The sequence below is a fragment of the Dreissena polymorpha genome, chromosome 1, assembly GCF_020536995.1.
Source record: "Dreissena polymorpha isolate Duluth1 chromosome 1, UMN_Dpol_1.0, whole genome shotgun sequence".
Taxonomy (NCBI): domain Eukaryota; kingdom Metazoa; phylum Mollusca; class Bivalvia; order Myida; family Dreissenidae; genus Dreissena; species Dreissena polymorpha.
The window spans coordinates 20,931,037-20,947,526 of NC_068355.1; the positions used below are offsets into that span (position 1 = coordinate 20,931,037).

The window sequence follows — 16,490 nt, forward strand, 5'->3', positions numbered from 1 at the left end:
TTTAATCCCTAAATGTTTATAGATACCAAAAATATTCCCTTATAATACCAGTTTACTATAATTATCTCTAACACAACTATATCACAACAGTTAGCTACATTTGGTTAATTGCGATAAAAAAAATTCTTTGATGTCAATGTTTAAATAATCTCAAAGTCAAAAGCTGTCAGTCAACTGTTAAAAAACTGTTACAACAGCCAAATTTTATTTACATATATATTACATATAATTAACCAACCATTCAAAACAAACACAGTCTTTGTTAACAAAATCCGATCCAACACCAAGATATAATCACATCACCACTTAATACTGTTCCTAACTTTATTAAATTCTTTTAAAATAATTTTTGTAACTCTCATTAAAAACCTATGTATTTACATAAATTTACCATATCAAAAATTACAAGATTTTATCACTGCACCTTGCCGTTAGCTTCCATTGTGTTGATTGGTTGATATAGTGCAATGATGGACAAAGCTGTCATGTTTCTTTTGAAAATGATAGCATGAGCGATAAGCCCGTACTATATCACTCAAAACGTCTTATCAACCATTTATTTACTCAAAAATGTTATCTCGACTAAAATAGATAACACTATTCTAAGCTATCATATTTTCGTAGACAACAAGACTAAGACATGTGTGATCCAATCATGAGGAGTTAAACGCTACTGAAAGATAATCATGATAATTAAGCAATCAACAACCATGGTTGATGGGGTCAATGCCTGCCTGTAAACTAGGTAATTACCTTTTTAAATAAACTTTAAATGAAGCGAAAACTTGTCATCCATCGGGAACCAGGTATATTGTACTCTGTAAAGGCTTCCTGTCAGTCAACTATCAACCACACAAAACCTCTGCAAAGAAAAGAGACAAACATGATTTAAAAGGAATATAATTGGAGCAGTTTGGGTGGTAAATTTTTAACAAAATGATATTTATTACAAAACAGAGAATTTCTGCTTGTCATTGCCTTATTATAGTACACATTTCTTTGTCCAAAAAGTTTCAACTAATGAGCATAAGGCATAAATTACGATAATTAAAAAAAAACAAGAAATGTGTTTGTCAGAAACACAATGCCCCCTAATGCATCGCTTTTTTGTTGACCTTTGACCTTGAAGGATGACCTTGACCTTTCACCACTCAAAATGTGCAGCTCCATGAGATACACATACATGCCAAATATCAAGTTGCTATGTTCAATATTTCATAAGTTATTGCAAAACTTTAATATATTAAAGTTTTAAATTTTTGACCTTTGACCTTGAAGGATTACCTTGACCTTTCACCACTCAAAATGTGCAGCTCCATGAGATACACATGCATGCCAAATATCAAGTTGCTATGTTCAATATTTCAAAAGTTATTGCAAAACTTTAATATATTAAAGTTTTAAATTTTTGACCTTTTACCTTGAAGGATGACCTTGACCTTTCACCACTCAAAATGTGCAGCTCCATGAGATACACATGCATGCCGAATATCAAGTTGCTATGTTAAATATTTCAAAAGTTATTGCAAAACTTTACTGTAACCTTAAAGTTTTGGGACAGAATGACAGACAGACAGGCCAAAAACAATATACACCCGATCTATCGATCCGGGGGCATACAAATTCACTGGTCACCTGACATTAAATCTTATAATCTTTAGCCTGGAACAAGTAAAAAATTGCTTGGTTACAGTTTAACCTTGGCCTCCACAAAAGTTGCTGAAATTTGGGCAAGATGAAAATCTAATTTCTTAATGCCCAAAATTTACAAATATATCACAAATCTTGAAGTGATTACAAATTAAACATGATAAACAGTACTTTTGTATTCATTCCACTAAAGATATCTCAAACTTCATTTGATTATTATTATGTTCCATAACGGCAAAACACCAAATAGGAATAATGAATAATTTAGCAACATATGAGTAAATGTGGTTTTAGTGCATTATTGGAAAATTACATAACAATTCTTTATTGTATCTGCATTAAAGATACCTGCATAAGGGCAACGAATTCATCTTTCAACAGAATATTTGAACAGTAACATTTAAATCTGCCTTTTCTTTATAATGCGATATGATATCAAGTGCACTCACTTGAACATGTTCACACACTCACTTTGAGATAATCAGCCATTCAGAATTAAGAATTTGTGAAACCTATCTATGAATTATGGCCATAAATTCATTAGAAACTGTCATCTTTTGAGAAACATACATTGAACAATTCTTTTTCAACAACTAACAAATAGTGAGAAGTTTTCCTATTTAATGTTTACAGTGTATTTGAAAAAACATCTCCGATTTCACTACATGATTTATGGTAACGGCTGTAGGACACTATACAAAGGCCCATCTGGGGACATAAATTTCTATAAGAAATCTAATTCAGACGTAAGTTAGTTTATTAAGCAATTATTAAGAATTACAAATAAAAGTACCTCGGAAGAAGGCACATTTTTTATCACGGATGTATTGTAATGTACCAGACCAGATTTCTTGCTATAAAGATAAGCACAGACTACAATAATAGTGTCAGGAATAAAATTCTCCACGCTGTAAAAAATATCGCCACTTTCGTAACTTTGTCCCTAATTGCGACAATGGCGATCTGCAGCGAAAACCCTGATCTGCTACAAAGCTGATATTTAATGGTGGACAAATCTTACAATTTTGTGACTGTTGAGTGTGTCAATAACAAATTATAAATAAAATAATTGTAGTTAAAATATTTTTTATGTTTTTATAAGCCAATTAAGTCCAATCATTAGTTTGATGTACTCGTTCTTGAGCGTAACACACCTTATTAGTATGTTTAACATTTTGATGCCAAGTGTGCATGTATTTTATAGTTAATTTACAGATTCCGCTGCATCTTTATATATGGGCAGACCTGCAAATCAGTGCCAAATTATTTGTTGGACAAAATTAAACTGCATATAGGATTGTGGCTTGAAATCTTATATTTTACCTTTGACTTTCAAGAGTGACCTTTATCTGTTATATTGTTATGCATTAAGTATATATGTTTTTTTTCTCCAATAGTTTAAACAATGATGAGATTAAGCAAAGAACTGTTTAATTCTGAAAATATAACTCGTAGTGGATATAAGCTGTTTTTAAATTGCTAATTCGGCAACTGTACCCGTTTTCTTGGGATTTCTGTTTCATTTTAAATTTCAAAGGAAGACTTTTCTTAAATGCAATCATGCAATTTTTTGAACAACAAATACCGTAATTACTCTATGTTTTCGGACATTTAAAAATAATTTTTTTTTTTCGTGTCCAAAAACTTAGATACAAAATTATTCACAAAATACAGGTGTCCGAAAACTTTGAGTCGAAAATTGAAGTGTCCGAAAATAGCGTCAATTGTATCAACAACTAGCGGTAATAGTACGCGCTTGTAAAGTACCATGCCGTATATTATAAATGACAGTTTTATATGTTTGCACTGCATTTTAAATCATTTTAAATGCTTTATACATTTGACAGAAAGTTACTACAAGGTTGTACTTTGACCAAAGAGTTCAAAGATGAGCATGTGATGTACCGATACTCGCTAGTATGAACCTGTAATTAACGCAATAAAAAAGCAAACTATGAATTCTTTGTTTGTTCATTTCCGATAGTTGTTGGCTAACACCTTCCATTGTTCGTAAAACTTTCAATAGGGTGTATCACACTTTGAAGCGTTTAGTATTTGTCAGTTATTTTACTGAGAAGGGGTAGTACCATTGCTGTAGAAAATTGATCTGTTAATAGGCACTACCCTATTGTCATAATTGTCATAATGCTTATGCTAACGGGCAAAACCATTGTTTATTACCGGTTTTCAAGGTTATTAACCCCAAAACGCAAATGTAATGGTCCGTTGCACCTGCCATGATTTATGATGTTAATCTGGTTGTAAAACCCCATGATGGCAGTGTAATTAGATATCGAAAACAGGACAAAAATTTGGTCAACTAGCACTGTAAAATATACTGTCCGAAAACTTAGAGACATTAATTATGGACAAAAACTTGTGTGTCCGAAAATTAAGTCACGAAAAATAATAATTTTTGCTAAAAAAAAGGGTGTCCGAAAACATCGAGTAATTACGGTATGAGTCAAGGTTTTTTAGTTTTTTTAGCTACTATTAAATGAAATAGGAGTACAGTAATTAATTATTATTATAAAACTCTTATGTGAAGTTCCCACGTTCAAATTCCATATTCCAATCCTTATATAATATTAATACAACGATTTTTTTTTAACAAGTGTAAAAAGTACCGGTAACATAATGCGTTACTTATTGGAAAAAAAATTGCATGAAATCCCCTAAAATTAGGAAAAATCTCGTAGTAAAATCTCCAGATTGGGAATAATGGGTCTTTTTAATTGCATAGTATTAATTGCCCAAACCAATTTAAATATGGATTAACATGCCTTTTGGCTTGTAATGTTCAGTTTCGGTGCTAATTTTATTTGTTCTCTTACAGATATTGCACTTTTGGAACAAAATTTACACGATTTTCGTGCCTTTTGGGATTTTTTCATATGGCAATTAGGAATTTTGTAGTTTTTCTGCAATTGGGAAAATACTTTTATGGGAACTTTGTAAAGAAGGAAAAAAAAACTTGAATATGCCATAATATTGGAACGTTATACATATCCCAGGAATATTCAGTTGAAGTTACAAATAGGTAGCCATGCTAATTTAAACCCATTAAAAAACTAAATGTTGATGAGGGCTTGATTTTCATTTAAAATCTGCAGGTCTGCCTAGTTTGTAATTAAATTTGTTTGGTATAACAAGAAACCGTCGGAGACGGGTGATGCTCCCCAAAGGTTTTTTTTGTCACAATATTGCACTATATATTCAGATGAAAGGAAACGTCTTGAGGGCACAGTAGTTGGGAGGACAATAATTTTTTTATAGAAATTTTCAAATTTTAAAGGGCCATAACTCTGTAAAAATCATCCGACCAGAACCCGCTGATAATATGGTCGTGAAGCTTCCCATAAAGTTTCATTGAATTCCGGTCATTAGTTGCTGAGAAATAGCCAGGACAAGAATTGCACTTAATGTACAGTTAATGGAAAATTTCAAAGGGCCATAACTCTGTGAAAAATCATCCGACCAGAACCCGCTGATAATATGCACATCTGCTCTTGGTCGTGAAGCTTCACATTAAATTTTATTGAATTCTGGTCATTAGTTGCTGAGAAATAGCCCGGACAAGAATTGCACTATAATAATGTACAGTTAATGGAAAATTTCATAAGGGCCATAACTCTGTGAAAAATCATCCGACCAGAACCCAAAATAATATGCACATCTCTTCTTGGTAGTGAAACTTCCCATAAAGTTTCATTGAATTCTGGTCATTAGTTGCTGAGAAATAGCCCAGACAAGAATTGCACTTTATGTACAGTTAATGGAAAATATCAAAGGGCCATTGCTCTGTGAAAAATAATCCGACCAGAACCCGCCGATAATATGCACATCTCCTCTTGGTAGTGAAGCTTCACATTAAGTTTTATTGAATTCTGGTCATTAGTTGCTGAGAAATGGCCCAGACAAAAATTGTGCACAGACGGACAGACGGACGGACGGACAGACAGACGAAGCGGCGATTATATGCTCCCGCTAAAATAAATTTTGGGTGAGCATAATAAAATAAATATCATTATTAGACATTTTCCATGGTATAGTAACCCCCCCCCCCCCCCCTCATTCTCGGTATACATAAATCTCCTCTGGTGCAATATCTTCACTACAATACTCAACTGCCTACGCTATTATAAATAATATAAATATTAATAAATGTTCAATACGTTGCGGGTTCATCGAGGTATGGGATACACTTGCATGACTTACAAAAAGTTGCCACTATAACAGCATGAAATTGCAAATTAGTCACTTAGCAAAACCAATCCCCTTAACAAAAATTGTTTTCAATTTTAAAATGTTTAAATTTCTCTGTCATTTTAAATAAACCCCATTATAAGCAAATTAAACACTTACTGCTGCATTTAAAATTATTACACGTCTTATCAGTATAGATGAAAGAGAATAAATGGTTATATAATTAAAATTTACAGCTTTTACACAAAGAAAACTTGCACCAAATCGCTATAATCAGTAAGTATATACATCCGCTTCATCTTTTTGTTACTGCATCAGTGCTTCTTTAAAAAGAGTCCAGAGTGACAAAATCCAAACTGATGATGGTGATGATGGTTATTCAAATTTTAAAGCCCCATAAATTTGTCTAGCAGTAGCAGTTTGGCTTTCAGTAGGGAGGTTTTACTCATCCACGTATTTACAAAATCTGAACAAACCAAAGCTCTTAACATTTATTACTTAAGTTTCTTGGATTTATTATTAAACTTTTGTGTCAACCATTTAAAGCAGGTGCACCAATCAGAGAGGTATATGATTGGTGAAGTATGAAATGAAATTCTCCAAGATTAGCAAAAATATCGCAATCATTACAATATTTGATAGATGACTATTGCACTTGCGGCGATTGGTTAATTTTTATAGATATTTAATACATCAGACTGAATTTCTATCATTAAGAATGAGAAACAAAACGGAAATGTTATAAATTTATAATTTATTATCTATAGTAGTAGATGATATGTAAAAGTGTCCTTTGGGTTCATGTTAATTGCATATAATTTCCTGCAAACAACCATTAGAAAGTTATATTTCAACAACTGCATATGAAGCGACTGTCCCTCCATTTAATCGTTTTCATCATTCCATTATTATTTTAGACAATTTGTATCAGCATTAATCATCATTCACAATATCCACAATAGCCAGAGGGCAGCTTTTTTATGTTTGTTTAATCAGTACATCAGTCATTAAGCCAAAATGATGTAGAATAATGTGTTTGTCAATAACACAATGCTCTCTTTTTTTTTTTTTTTTTTTTAATCAGAGTTTATTTACAGGTCCTACCGGCCTCTTCACGAGGTCTTTGAGGTCCGACTTGTACACAATGCTCTCTACTGCGCCGCTTTGATTTATTTTAATGTTTTATATCATTTGGCAGGTACAGATAATTATCTCCCTTTAAAGCTTACTACTTCCCTTGGATTTGTCTTTTTACCTTTGACCTTGGAGGATGACCTTGACCTTTCACCTCTCAAAATGTGCAGTTTCATGAGATACACATGCATGCCAAATATCAAGTTGCTATCTAAAGTGACATAGAAGTTATGAGCATTTTTTGAAACCTAAACGCAAAGTGTGATGGACAGACAGACAGACAGATGGACGGACCGACAGTCCGATCACTATCTGCCCTCCTTCAGGGGCATACAAATCAGAAATGAGTCAAGTTCATGTATAAAGTTTACATGTAAATTATACAAGGTCACAATAATGCAATGGGCATTTTTAAGGTGCTTAATTTTTGTATTCCCCCCACCCACATAGAATTCTTGAGATATTTGCAAAGACATTGTACTGTCTCTTCCCAGGAGTCTCAGTGCATTTACAAAAGCCTGGGAGGCTTTTGAAGCAAACGACCTAAAATAAATAGTTTTCAACTCCATATTACAGCAACGTTTTAAATGATTCATGCAGTTCATTACATTGCCACCTCTTAACAACACTTTCTGATTACAGTTCCCATGACAAAATAATCACATGTTTTAAACTTGATTGTGTCAAATATCGGGCCATTATTTTAAGCTGTCATCCATTGAAGCACAGTTTCAACCTGTGCAATCAACTGCTGTAAAAACACCTTCACCAGAATGAGTCTCCTGCCACTTCTAAATACAGCTTTGAAAACAAATAATTACATTAATTAAATTTTGTACTGAAATTTAAAGGGTGGGTGTTGCATAATGGCCAAGTCAGGGGTCTTTAAAATGATCTCTTTCAACTAATGAAATTACTGGGTCCCCTATAAAGCGTTACAACTCTGCCATTATAACAACTAGCTTTCCAATTATTGATTCACACTGTTTGAAAAGAATCAATTTGCATCCCTATTTCAAAAATGTGCACAATTTAATCAATTTAAATTGATAAAAAAAATAAAGCTATTTATGTTATTGGTGCAGATTAGATTTGGGGTATCAAAAAATCAGCTGCAGTCTAGGTTATAAAATCACACCATCAGCTCTTAATAATTGTATTTTGGTATTTAATCACGACAGTATACATTTTATTCAAGCCCTTTCAGATCCTTTCATTTAAATGTGATATAAATGTTATTATTTAAATTTCAATGTAAACATAATTATGTAGCTAACATTACTTCCTAGTTGTTTGACATTCACAAGTGTTGTTCGATTCTATAAACCATGGTAAGAACACTCAAAAGAAATTAGTGCTGCAACAATACGCCAAAAAGCATATTGCGATATATTGTCAGTTCAAAAACCCGTATTGCAATATATCGCAATATATTGCTTACTTGTACCAGAATTATAACTCGCCAATTACCCGATAATCCTGTAATCCCGTATATTCCAGTTTTAAAGCAAATTCTGGTAAATGTTTACTATAAAAATGCTCAAGAATAACACAAAACACAAACATTCACCAATTTTCTTAAATATCAAATACTTTTGGCATTTGTTACTATTTAAAGATGTGATGAAATAACTTCCAATCGGGCGTTTTTTTTCCCCACTGAACATGCGTAAATCGCGTGACGTGATGTTCCCGTTTTATACAACACAAATACACGCACACTTTGCACGCGACGTTCTACATGTATGTATAATTTTCGCGCGCTTTTTATTGAGAAAAAGAATAGAGCACTTTTTTATTGTCGCGTTAGCATTACATTTTGGAAGCGTGTTTCCGAAATTCGGATTAAAAATTTAATAATGCTCATTTCAGAATGGAACGAAACATTTAGTTGTGCGTAATTAATTCAACGATAATTCGTTTAAAAGCATAGAAGAATGCTCCCATGTGACAACGCTACTCTGTATAATAGACTTTTTAGAATGCCATTACAATTTATTTTTACAAAATACCGCTTTGTTTTGTTTACCTTGATATCATTATTTTGGATGGCAATTTCTGAACGAAATGTAGATGCATGTTTGTAAAATTTATGTACCGGTATGGCGAAAATCGTATCGCAATACAATATGCGGATTGCGTATTGCGATATATACCGATATACCGGTATATTGTTGCAGCACTAAAAGAAATATTGGTCATATTTATTTACATAATGCAAGGTTTATGAACATATTATTTTTAAATATTTAGCTAGTATTTGTTTAAATAAGTTATGGTAAGCTCCTCCAAAATAATCTAAAAATATCTTAAATCTTCTCGAAATAAAGAAATACATTATTCACAACACAGAATTCCTTTTAATTTCTGACAGCATAGATCATAAATAACTTCTCGATTCCATTTCATCATATTTCCATTATGCTCATAATATTTATTGGATGTTATTTGGCATGGACAATATGATGAGAGATGTTTGAATTTTCTATGGAAGAGTTTTGCTGAATGGAATTGGAATTAGCACGAGCTCTGAGCAGTTATCATAGAGCTCTGAGCAGTTATCATATAGGCCGTGAATGTGCCATAACCAGATTTGTTTGACACTGCTCACACACTGAGGGATTCAATCAGCGCCCCTGGCTACATTATGCATCTTTCTGACATTCTTTCTTTTATCTTTGAAATTCAATACTCACAAAATAATAAAGAATTTAAGAAATACACTGGTATTAAAGATCTTGGAACACAATGTGCCTTAACTCCTAGATAAATAGTCCAGACAGATCTGAATACAGTTTATAAAATAATAAAACTGTAAAACAGATTATGTTACCAACATTAAATTGTAATAAACTTGTCAAAATGTGGCTCTACATGTTAAAGAAAACAGACAATTTCAAGACATAAAGATATTTCATCTTAAATTATTTAAAAGATTCTTGAATATCATGGAGGTATAAAATTGCTTTATGGGGACATAGTGTGAACAGAGCTATGTAACTACTATGAAGGCATCCACGCTAAGATCAATCAAAACTCTTGCACCCCAAGTGGATTTAAATGAACACATTATCATTTTATTATCGCCTTTTATGAACAAGATTGTTAAATGTCCACAACTAAGTTTATCCTCTCTGCAAGCTTTCCACAAGCTTTATTCAATGAGATAACAATTTCATGATAACAACAGTTAACAGTAAATCCATCTGAATGACTTTGGTGCATTTTGATACTTAAGAACTTGAGAATTAAATCATGGTTGTGGTGTTTTATTGAAGTGGAAATTAGATTAGTTCAGAGCCTTACATCCTTGTAATTAGGGTGCATCCAGCTGCAAAGGTCACTACCCTTAGGCCACGGTGACAGATTGCTGACCAATGGCAACTCTAGTGCCTCTCATGGCAACAAACAGAAAGCAAGTGTAAAAAAGGTACTTCTAATGCTAAACACAGATCAAACAAGACTATTGCCAAGCAATATAAGTCCCCTACCAGTGAAACTACACCATTTTCAGCAATATTTCTAGTCTATTTGATGCCAAAGCATCCAGAATTCTTGACGTAGGAACAATATGAAATGACGTGCATATTCTCCATATTGCCATTTATCCATATTTTAAGTTTCATGAAAAAATATGAAGAACTTTAAAAGTTATCGCAGGATCCAGAAAAGTGTGACAGACAGACAAAACGCAAACCATAAGTCCCCTCCGGTTTCACCAATAGGGGACAATTACCACATGACCCATGGGTGGTTGCACAATATCGGCAAAACTGACCACATGACTTTTTGATGCTGGACAATATTTGAAGCACTGACAACATGACTTTTTGATGCTGGTCAATATTTGAAGCACTGACCACATGACTTTTTGATGCTGGTCAATATTTGAAGCACTGACCAGATGACTTTGAAGCTGCACAAGAGTGATAATAAGGGCCATTAATTAATTGTTTATGTCGCACAATATTCGAAACAATGGCCACATGGCATCACTGACCGACTGATGTTTCACATGGCAGCACAGACCAACTGATGTTACACATGTCAACATCAACCAACTGATGTTGCACATGGCATCACTGACCAACTGATGTTGCACATGGCAGCACAGACCAACTGATGTATCACATGGCAGCACTGACCTACTGATGTTGCACATGGCAGCACAGACCAACTGATGTATCACATGGCATCACTGACCTTCTGATGTTGCACATGGCAGCACAGACCAACTGATTTTGCACATGGCAGCACAGACCAACTGGTGTATCACATGGCAGCACTGACCTACTGATAGTTGCACATGGCAGCACAGACCAACTGATGTATCACATGGCAGCACTGACCTACTGATGTTGCACATGGCAGCACGGACTAACTGATGTATCGCATGGCATCATTGACCTACTGATGTTGCACATGGCAGCACGGACCAACTGATGTTGCACATGGCATCACTGACACAGTGATGTTGCACACAGCATCACTGACCAACAAATGTTGCAAATGGCATCACTGACCAACTGATGTTGCACATGGCATCACTGACTGACTGATGTTACACATGGCATCACTGACCAACTGATGTTGCACATGGCAGCACAGACCAACTGATGTTGCACATGGCAGCAGAGACCAACTGATGTTACACATGGCAGCACTAATCAACAGACATCACAGACCAACTGATGTTGCACATGGCAACATTGACCAACTGATGTTGCCCATGGCAACACAGACCAACTGGTGTTGCACATGGCAATACAGACAAAATGATGTTGCACATGCAACACTACCAACTGATGTTACACATGGCAACACTGACCAACTGATGTTACACATGCCAACGCCAACCAACTGATGTTGCATATGGCAGCACTGACAAACTGATGTTGCACATGGCAGCACTGACCAACTGATGTATCACATTGCATCACAGACAAACTGATGTTGCACATGGCAACATTGACCAACTGATGTTCCCATGGCAACACAGACCAACTGGTGTTGCACATGGCAATACAGACAAACTGATGTTGCACATGCAACAATTCCAACTGATGTTACACATGGTAACACTGACCAACTGATGTTACACATGCCAATGCCAACCAACTGATGTTGCACATGGCATCACTGACCAACTGATGTTGCACATGGCAGCACAAACCAACTGATGTTGCACATGGCAGCACTGACCAACTGATGTTGCACATGGCATCACTAACCAACTGATGTAACACATGGCAGCACAGACCAACTGATGTTGCACATGGCAACACTGACCAACTTTTGAAGTAAAACCATATAGTATCACATATATAAAGAGAAAGTAAAATACAAGAACATTTTAAAATCAAAATTCATTTTGAACCAATATTGATTTCTCCATTTTCAAAATCAGAAAGATGACCCTTTTTCCTTCGTTTTTGGACAATAAGTGTATCATTTCACTTGTTTATTTATTCCTTTGACCTGTCTCATAAAATAAAAGAGTATGACAAAAAATATAAAAATGTAGGTATACAATTTAAACAAACAAAAGCTATAAATTATTTGATAATTAACACCCAAAAAATTGAAAGAGAATACAATATTACATAAGTAAAAGGGTCAACTAAATCAAATAAAAGTTTTGCTTAACTACACAAATATTATTTAGATGTTATTTAGATGTTTTATGGGTACAGTCATTTATACCTACTGGATTTTACTATAAGGTATTATTTTTTCTCGTATACACCATGTCTCACTTATTTAAATTATCAGCACGCTAACATGCTGAAATTAACAATTTTCTAATCTACATTATAAAAAATGTTTAAAACACTTTTATTTGCATACCAATAGTTTTTTTACATTTATTTTAAACAAGTTAATGTAATCTTGATTTTCAAAGTGGTTTTAGGACTAAAATCATTTTTCACGTATTTATGTGAATCACTATGTTAACCCTTTGCATGCTGGGAAATTTGTCGTCTGCTAAAATGTTGTCTGCTAAATTTCTAAAATTAGCATTTTCTTCTATTTTTTTCAAAGAATAGCATATCAGAATAGCAAACAGTTTGGATCCTGATGAGACGCCACGTTCTGTGGCGTCTCATCTGGATCCAAACTGTTTGCACAGGCCTTCAAAATTCGGTTCCCGCAATGAAAGAGTTAACATGACAATTTATAATTTGCCTTTTATAGAGGTAAGTTGGTAACAAAGGCAAGTATAAATCATAGAGAAGTTTAAAACCCTGTGCATGTAGTGTAGAAAATGTTAGGTAAAACCACCAAAATACTGTGGAATTGTTGTGTGTGTGCGTTTTTTTACATCTTTATAAAATAGATTCATATGCATTATGCAATATAGAAGACTGTAAGAACAAGCAAGACAGTTTGTACAAAGGTAAGTTCTTAGCAGAGAAACTTCATAACTTTCATTACTGCTACATGTATGCAATACAAATTGGGAGTTATTTTGTTATTAAACTAAATTAATAATTTTAAATTTATATTAATTAAAGACCCAACAAACAACTGTACAGTTCTAAGTTCTGTTACCCAGGAATGTATTCATGGCATTATTTAAGGAGCAGTTTTATAATTATACATAAATGATAGTTGTTTATTGCCTCTAAACAATGATTATGAATATTTGTTAAGCATCCATCAATCAATTTTCCTGTTTAAACAATCAAATTAACTTTTTGAACAAGAATTGAACTTACAACTACTTAAAGGGGCCTTTTCACAGATTTTGCGATTTTTTTAACTTATTCATTAAATGCTTTATATTGATAAATGTAAACATTGGATCATAAAAGCTCCAGTAAAAAATCAAGAAAAAAAATAATAAAAGGAAAAGAACATTGCCCGGAGCAGGTTTCGAACCAGTGACCCCTAGAGTCCTGCCAGAGTCCTGAAGTAAAAACGCTTTAGCCTACTGAGCTATTCTGCCGAGTACACATTCTTGACGTATTTTATACCTTATATAAGCAATCTTCATAGTTTCACCAAATTTAACAACATAAACAGAACTCTCCAAATTATTCAATCGTTTCGCGTTGCAACGCTTTATAATTTTTAGGTTTTAAAATCGTCAAAAGATGCATATAATGGCTATATTAGAGCATGGTTAATGTTCAGTATTACTGTTTCCTCACAACTATCATAACTAAAACGAAAACTTACGAATCTGAAACAACTTTTTTCAATTTTGTCAATTTACCAAAGCGTGAAAAGATCCCTTTAAAAGTATGGCCACCTATGGGTTGAGTCCACAACTAAGCCTACATCTTTCTTAAATATTACAATGTCTTAACTGCAAACTTTACCAATGTCTTCATTTATTGATGTTGGGTCAGGCCCATTAAGCTTAATTAAAATGCTGTACCTCATACCTAACAAGCTGATAAGTAAGGTGATACCTAATCTTAATTGGTAATTAAGAAACCTGGTATCCAAATCTGTTACCCATCAGGCCTTTCTGCAAACTCAGGATGGTAAAGACAGTTCATTAGTTCTGCATGGGTCTAAATCATTCATTAGCCACACGCTTTCATCTCATTTTCTTACCTGTGAATGGTAGACCTTGATTTTGTAACATTCACCTGGCTAATTACGGTTCCCTGTAAGTGTGAGTGGTGCTCTGGGAAAAAAGGGTTAATGCAAATGGCTATGGTCGCACATTACCTTGTGCAGTTGGCATTACACATTTTCACTTTTTATGGAATTCCTCATTTAAAGACAGTCTCTTTTGAATTAACCCATTAATGCCTAGTTGACTCTCCCATCCTAATAAATTGGATCAATTTATTTCCAAAATTAGGGATGTCTAATATATTTATTTCTATATTTAGAATATTTCTTACAGAAATTCCTTTAAGCAAACAGCGCAGACCCAGATAAGACGCCCCATCATGCGGCGTCTCATCTGGGTCTACGCTGTTTGCCAAGGCCTTTTTTCTAGACGCTAGGCATTAATGGGTTAAAATCCAGTCTCAGCGGGAACTGAAATCCATGATTAGCCTGTGTGGACTATTTTGTGAATAAAACGTCAAATGGGCAATTACTTGATAAATAATTAACCCAAATCAAAATTTGACCTTGACAAAACTTAATTTTTGATAATTCAAATGGGCTGTACACCGTCAACCGGCCATGCCAGGGTCATCCCTGTTAACTAACCACGTTGTCTTGTTCTATTTGAGTAATATTAACATTGGTCCCAAAAGAAACAAGCAAATTCGTTGAATTAATATCCCCCTCCAATATGCTTCTGGACACAAAAGTGTTATTTTTGACACTAAAAAAAGCATTTTTTCAAGATACAAAGGGCATAACTCTGTTATTATCATATGGTGTACAATGCCATTTGGCGTGCATCATCCTAGTATCCATATATAACATACCCATACCAAGTTTCAATGAAATCCGCCAAAGCACTTCCAAGATATGGCTCCGGACGGACAACGCCAAAACAATATCCCTCCGCCTATGGCGGGGGATAATAATAATTAACAAGACTATTGCCAAGCAATATATGTCCCCTACTGGCTCCACCATTGTCAGATTTAAAAAAATAATTGTTGCCATTATGCAACCAAAATTTTTTACGTAAGAGCAAAATGAAATAACGTACATAATGTCCATGATTGCCATCTATCCATGTTTTAATTTTCATGAAAAAATATGAAGAACTTTTAAAGTTATTGCAGGATCCAGAAAAGTGTGACAGACTCACAGACAGACGCACAGAGCGCAAACCATAAGTCCCCTCCGGTCAAACCGGTAGGGGACACAAATTTGAATTAAAATTCACAAGAGCTATATATATATATATAAATATTGACTGGATTTTGAGTAATATAAATATTGGTCCCAAAAGTAAAAGTTACAAGCAAATTCGTTGAATTGATATCCCCCGCCAATATACTTCTGGACACAAAAGTTTTCAGGACGGAAGAACAATGCCAACATGAATCATCCTCTTATCCATATATATACTCACACCAAGTTTCAATGAAATCCATCAAAGCACTTCCAAGATATTGCTTGGGACACACACAAAAAGCATTTTTTCAAGATACAAAGGGCCATAACTCCGTTATTATCCAATGGTGTACAATGATATTTGGCGTGCATCATTCTCTCAACCATATATATACTTATACCAAGTTTCAATTAAATCCGCCAAAGCACTTCCAAGATATGGCTCCGGACACAAAACAGCATTTTTTCAAGATACAAGGGCCATAACTCAGTTATTAACAGCTGGTGTACAATGCCATTTGGGGTGAATCATCCTCTTATCTATATATATATATACTCATACCAAGTTTCAATGAAATACGCCAAAGCACTTCCAAGATATGGCTCTGGACACAAAAGTGCCGAACGGACGGAAAGACGGACGGACGGAAGGATGGACATGGCCAAAACAATATCCCTCCGCCTATGGCGAGGGATAAAAATGGAATTTACAATAACTAACCAGAAATAATGTCAGA

General features: G+C 34.3%; 1 protein-coding gene across 12 annotated transcripts in view; it reads right to left on the reverse strand.

Moving 5' to 3' along the window:
- The window catches only part of LOC127873643 (nephrin-like), a 169,757-nt gene that overhangs the window by 115,241 nt on the left and 38,026 nt on the right, over positions 1 to 16,490 (reverse strand). For 7 of the 12 annotated variants that reach the window (XM_052417622.1, XM_052417631.1, XM_052417612.1 and 4 more), the window contains exon 2: positions 754 to 862. The exons of 3 other annotated variants lie outside the window; for them this stretch is intronic. The gene's annotated coding sequence lies outside the window, so the exon portion shown is untranslated. Of the gene's footprint in view, positions 1 to 238; positions 356 to 424; positions 502 to 753; positions 863 to 16,490 lie in introns of those variants that run through there. 2 more of the 12 variants (XM_052417541.1, XM_052417594.1) reach the window with 2 other exon arrangements.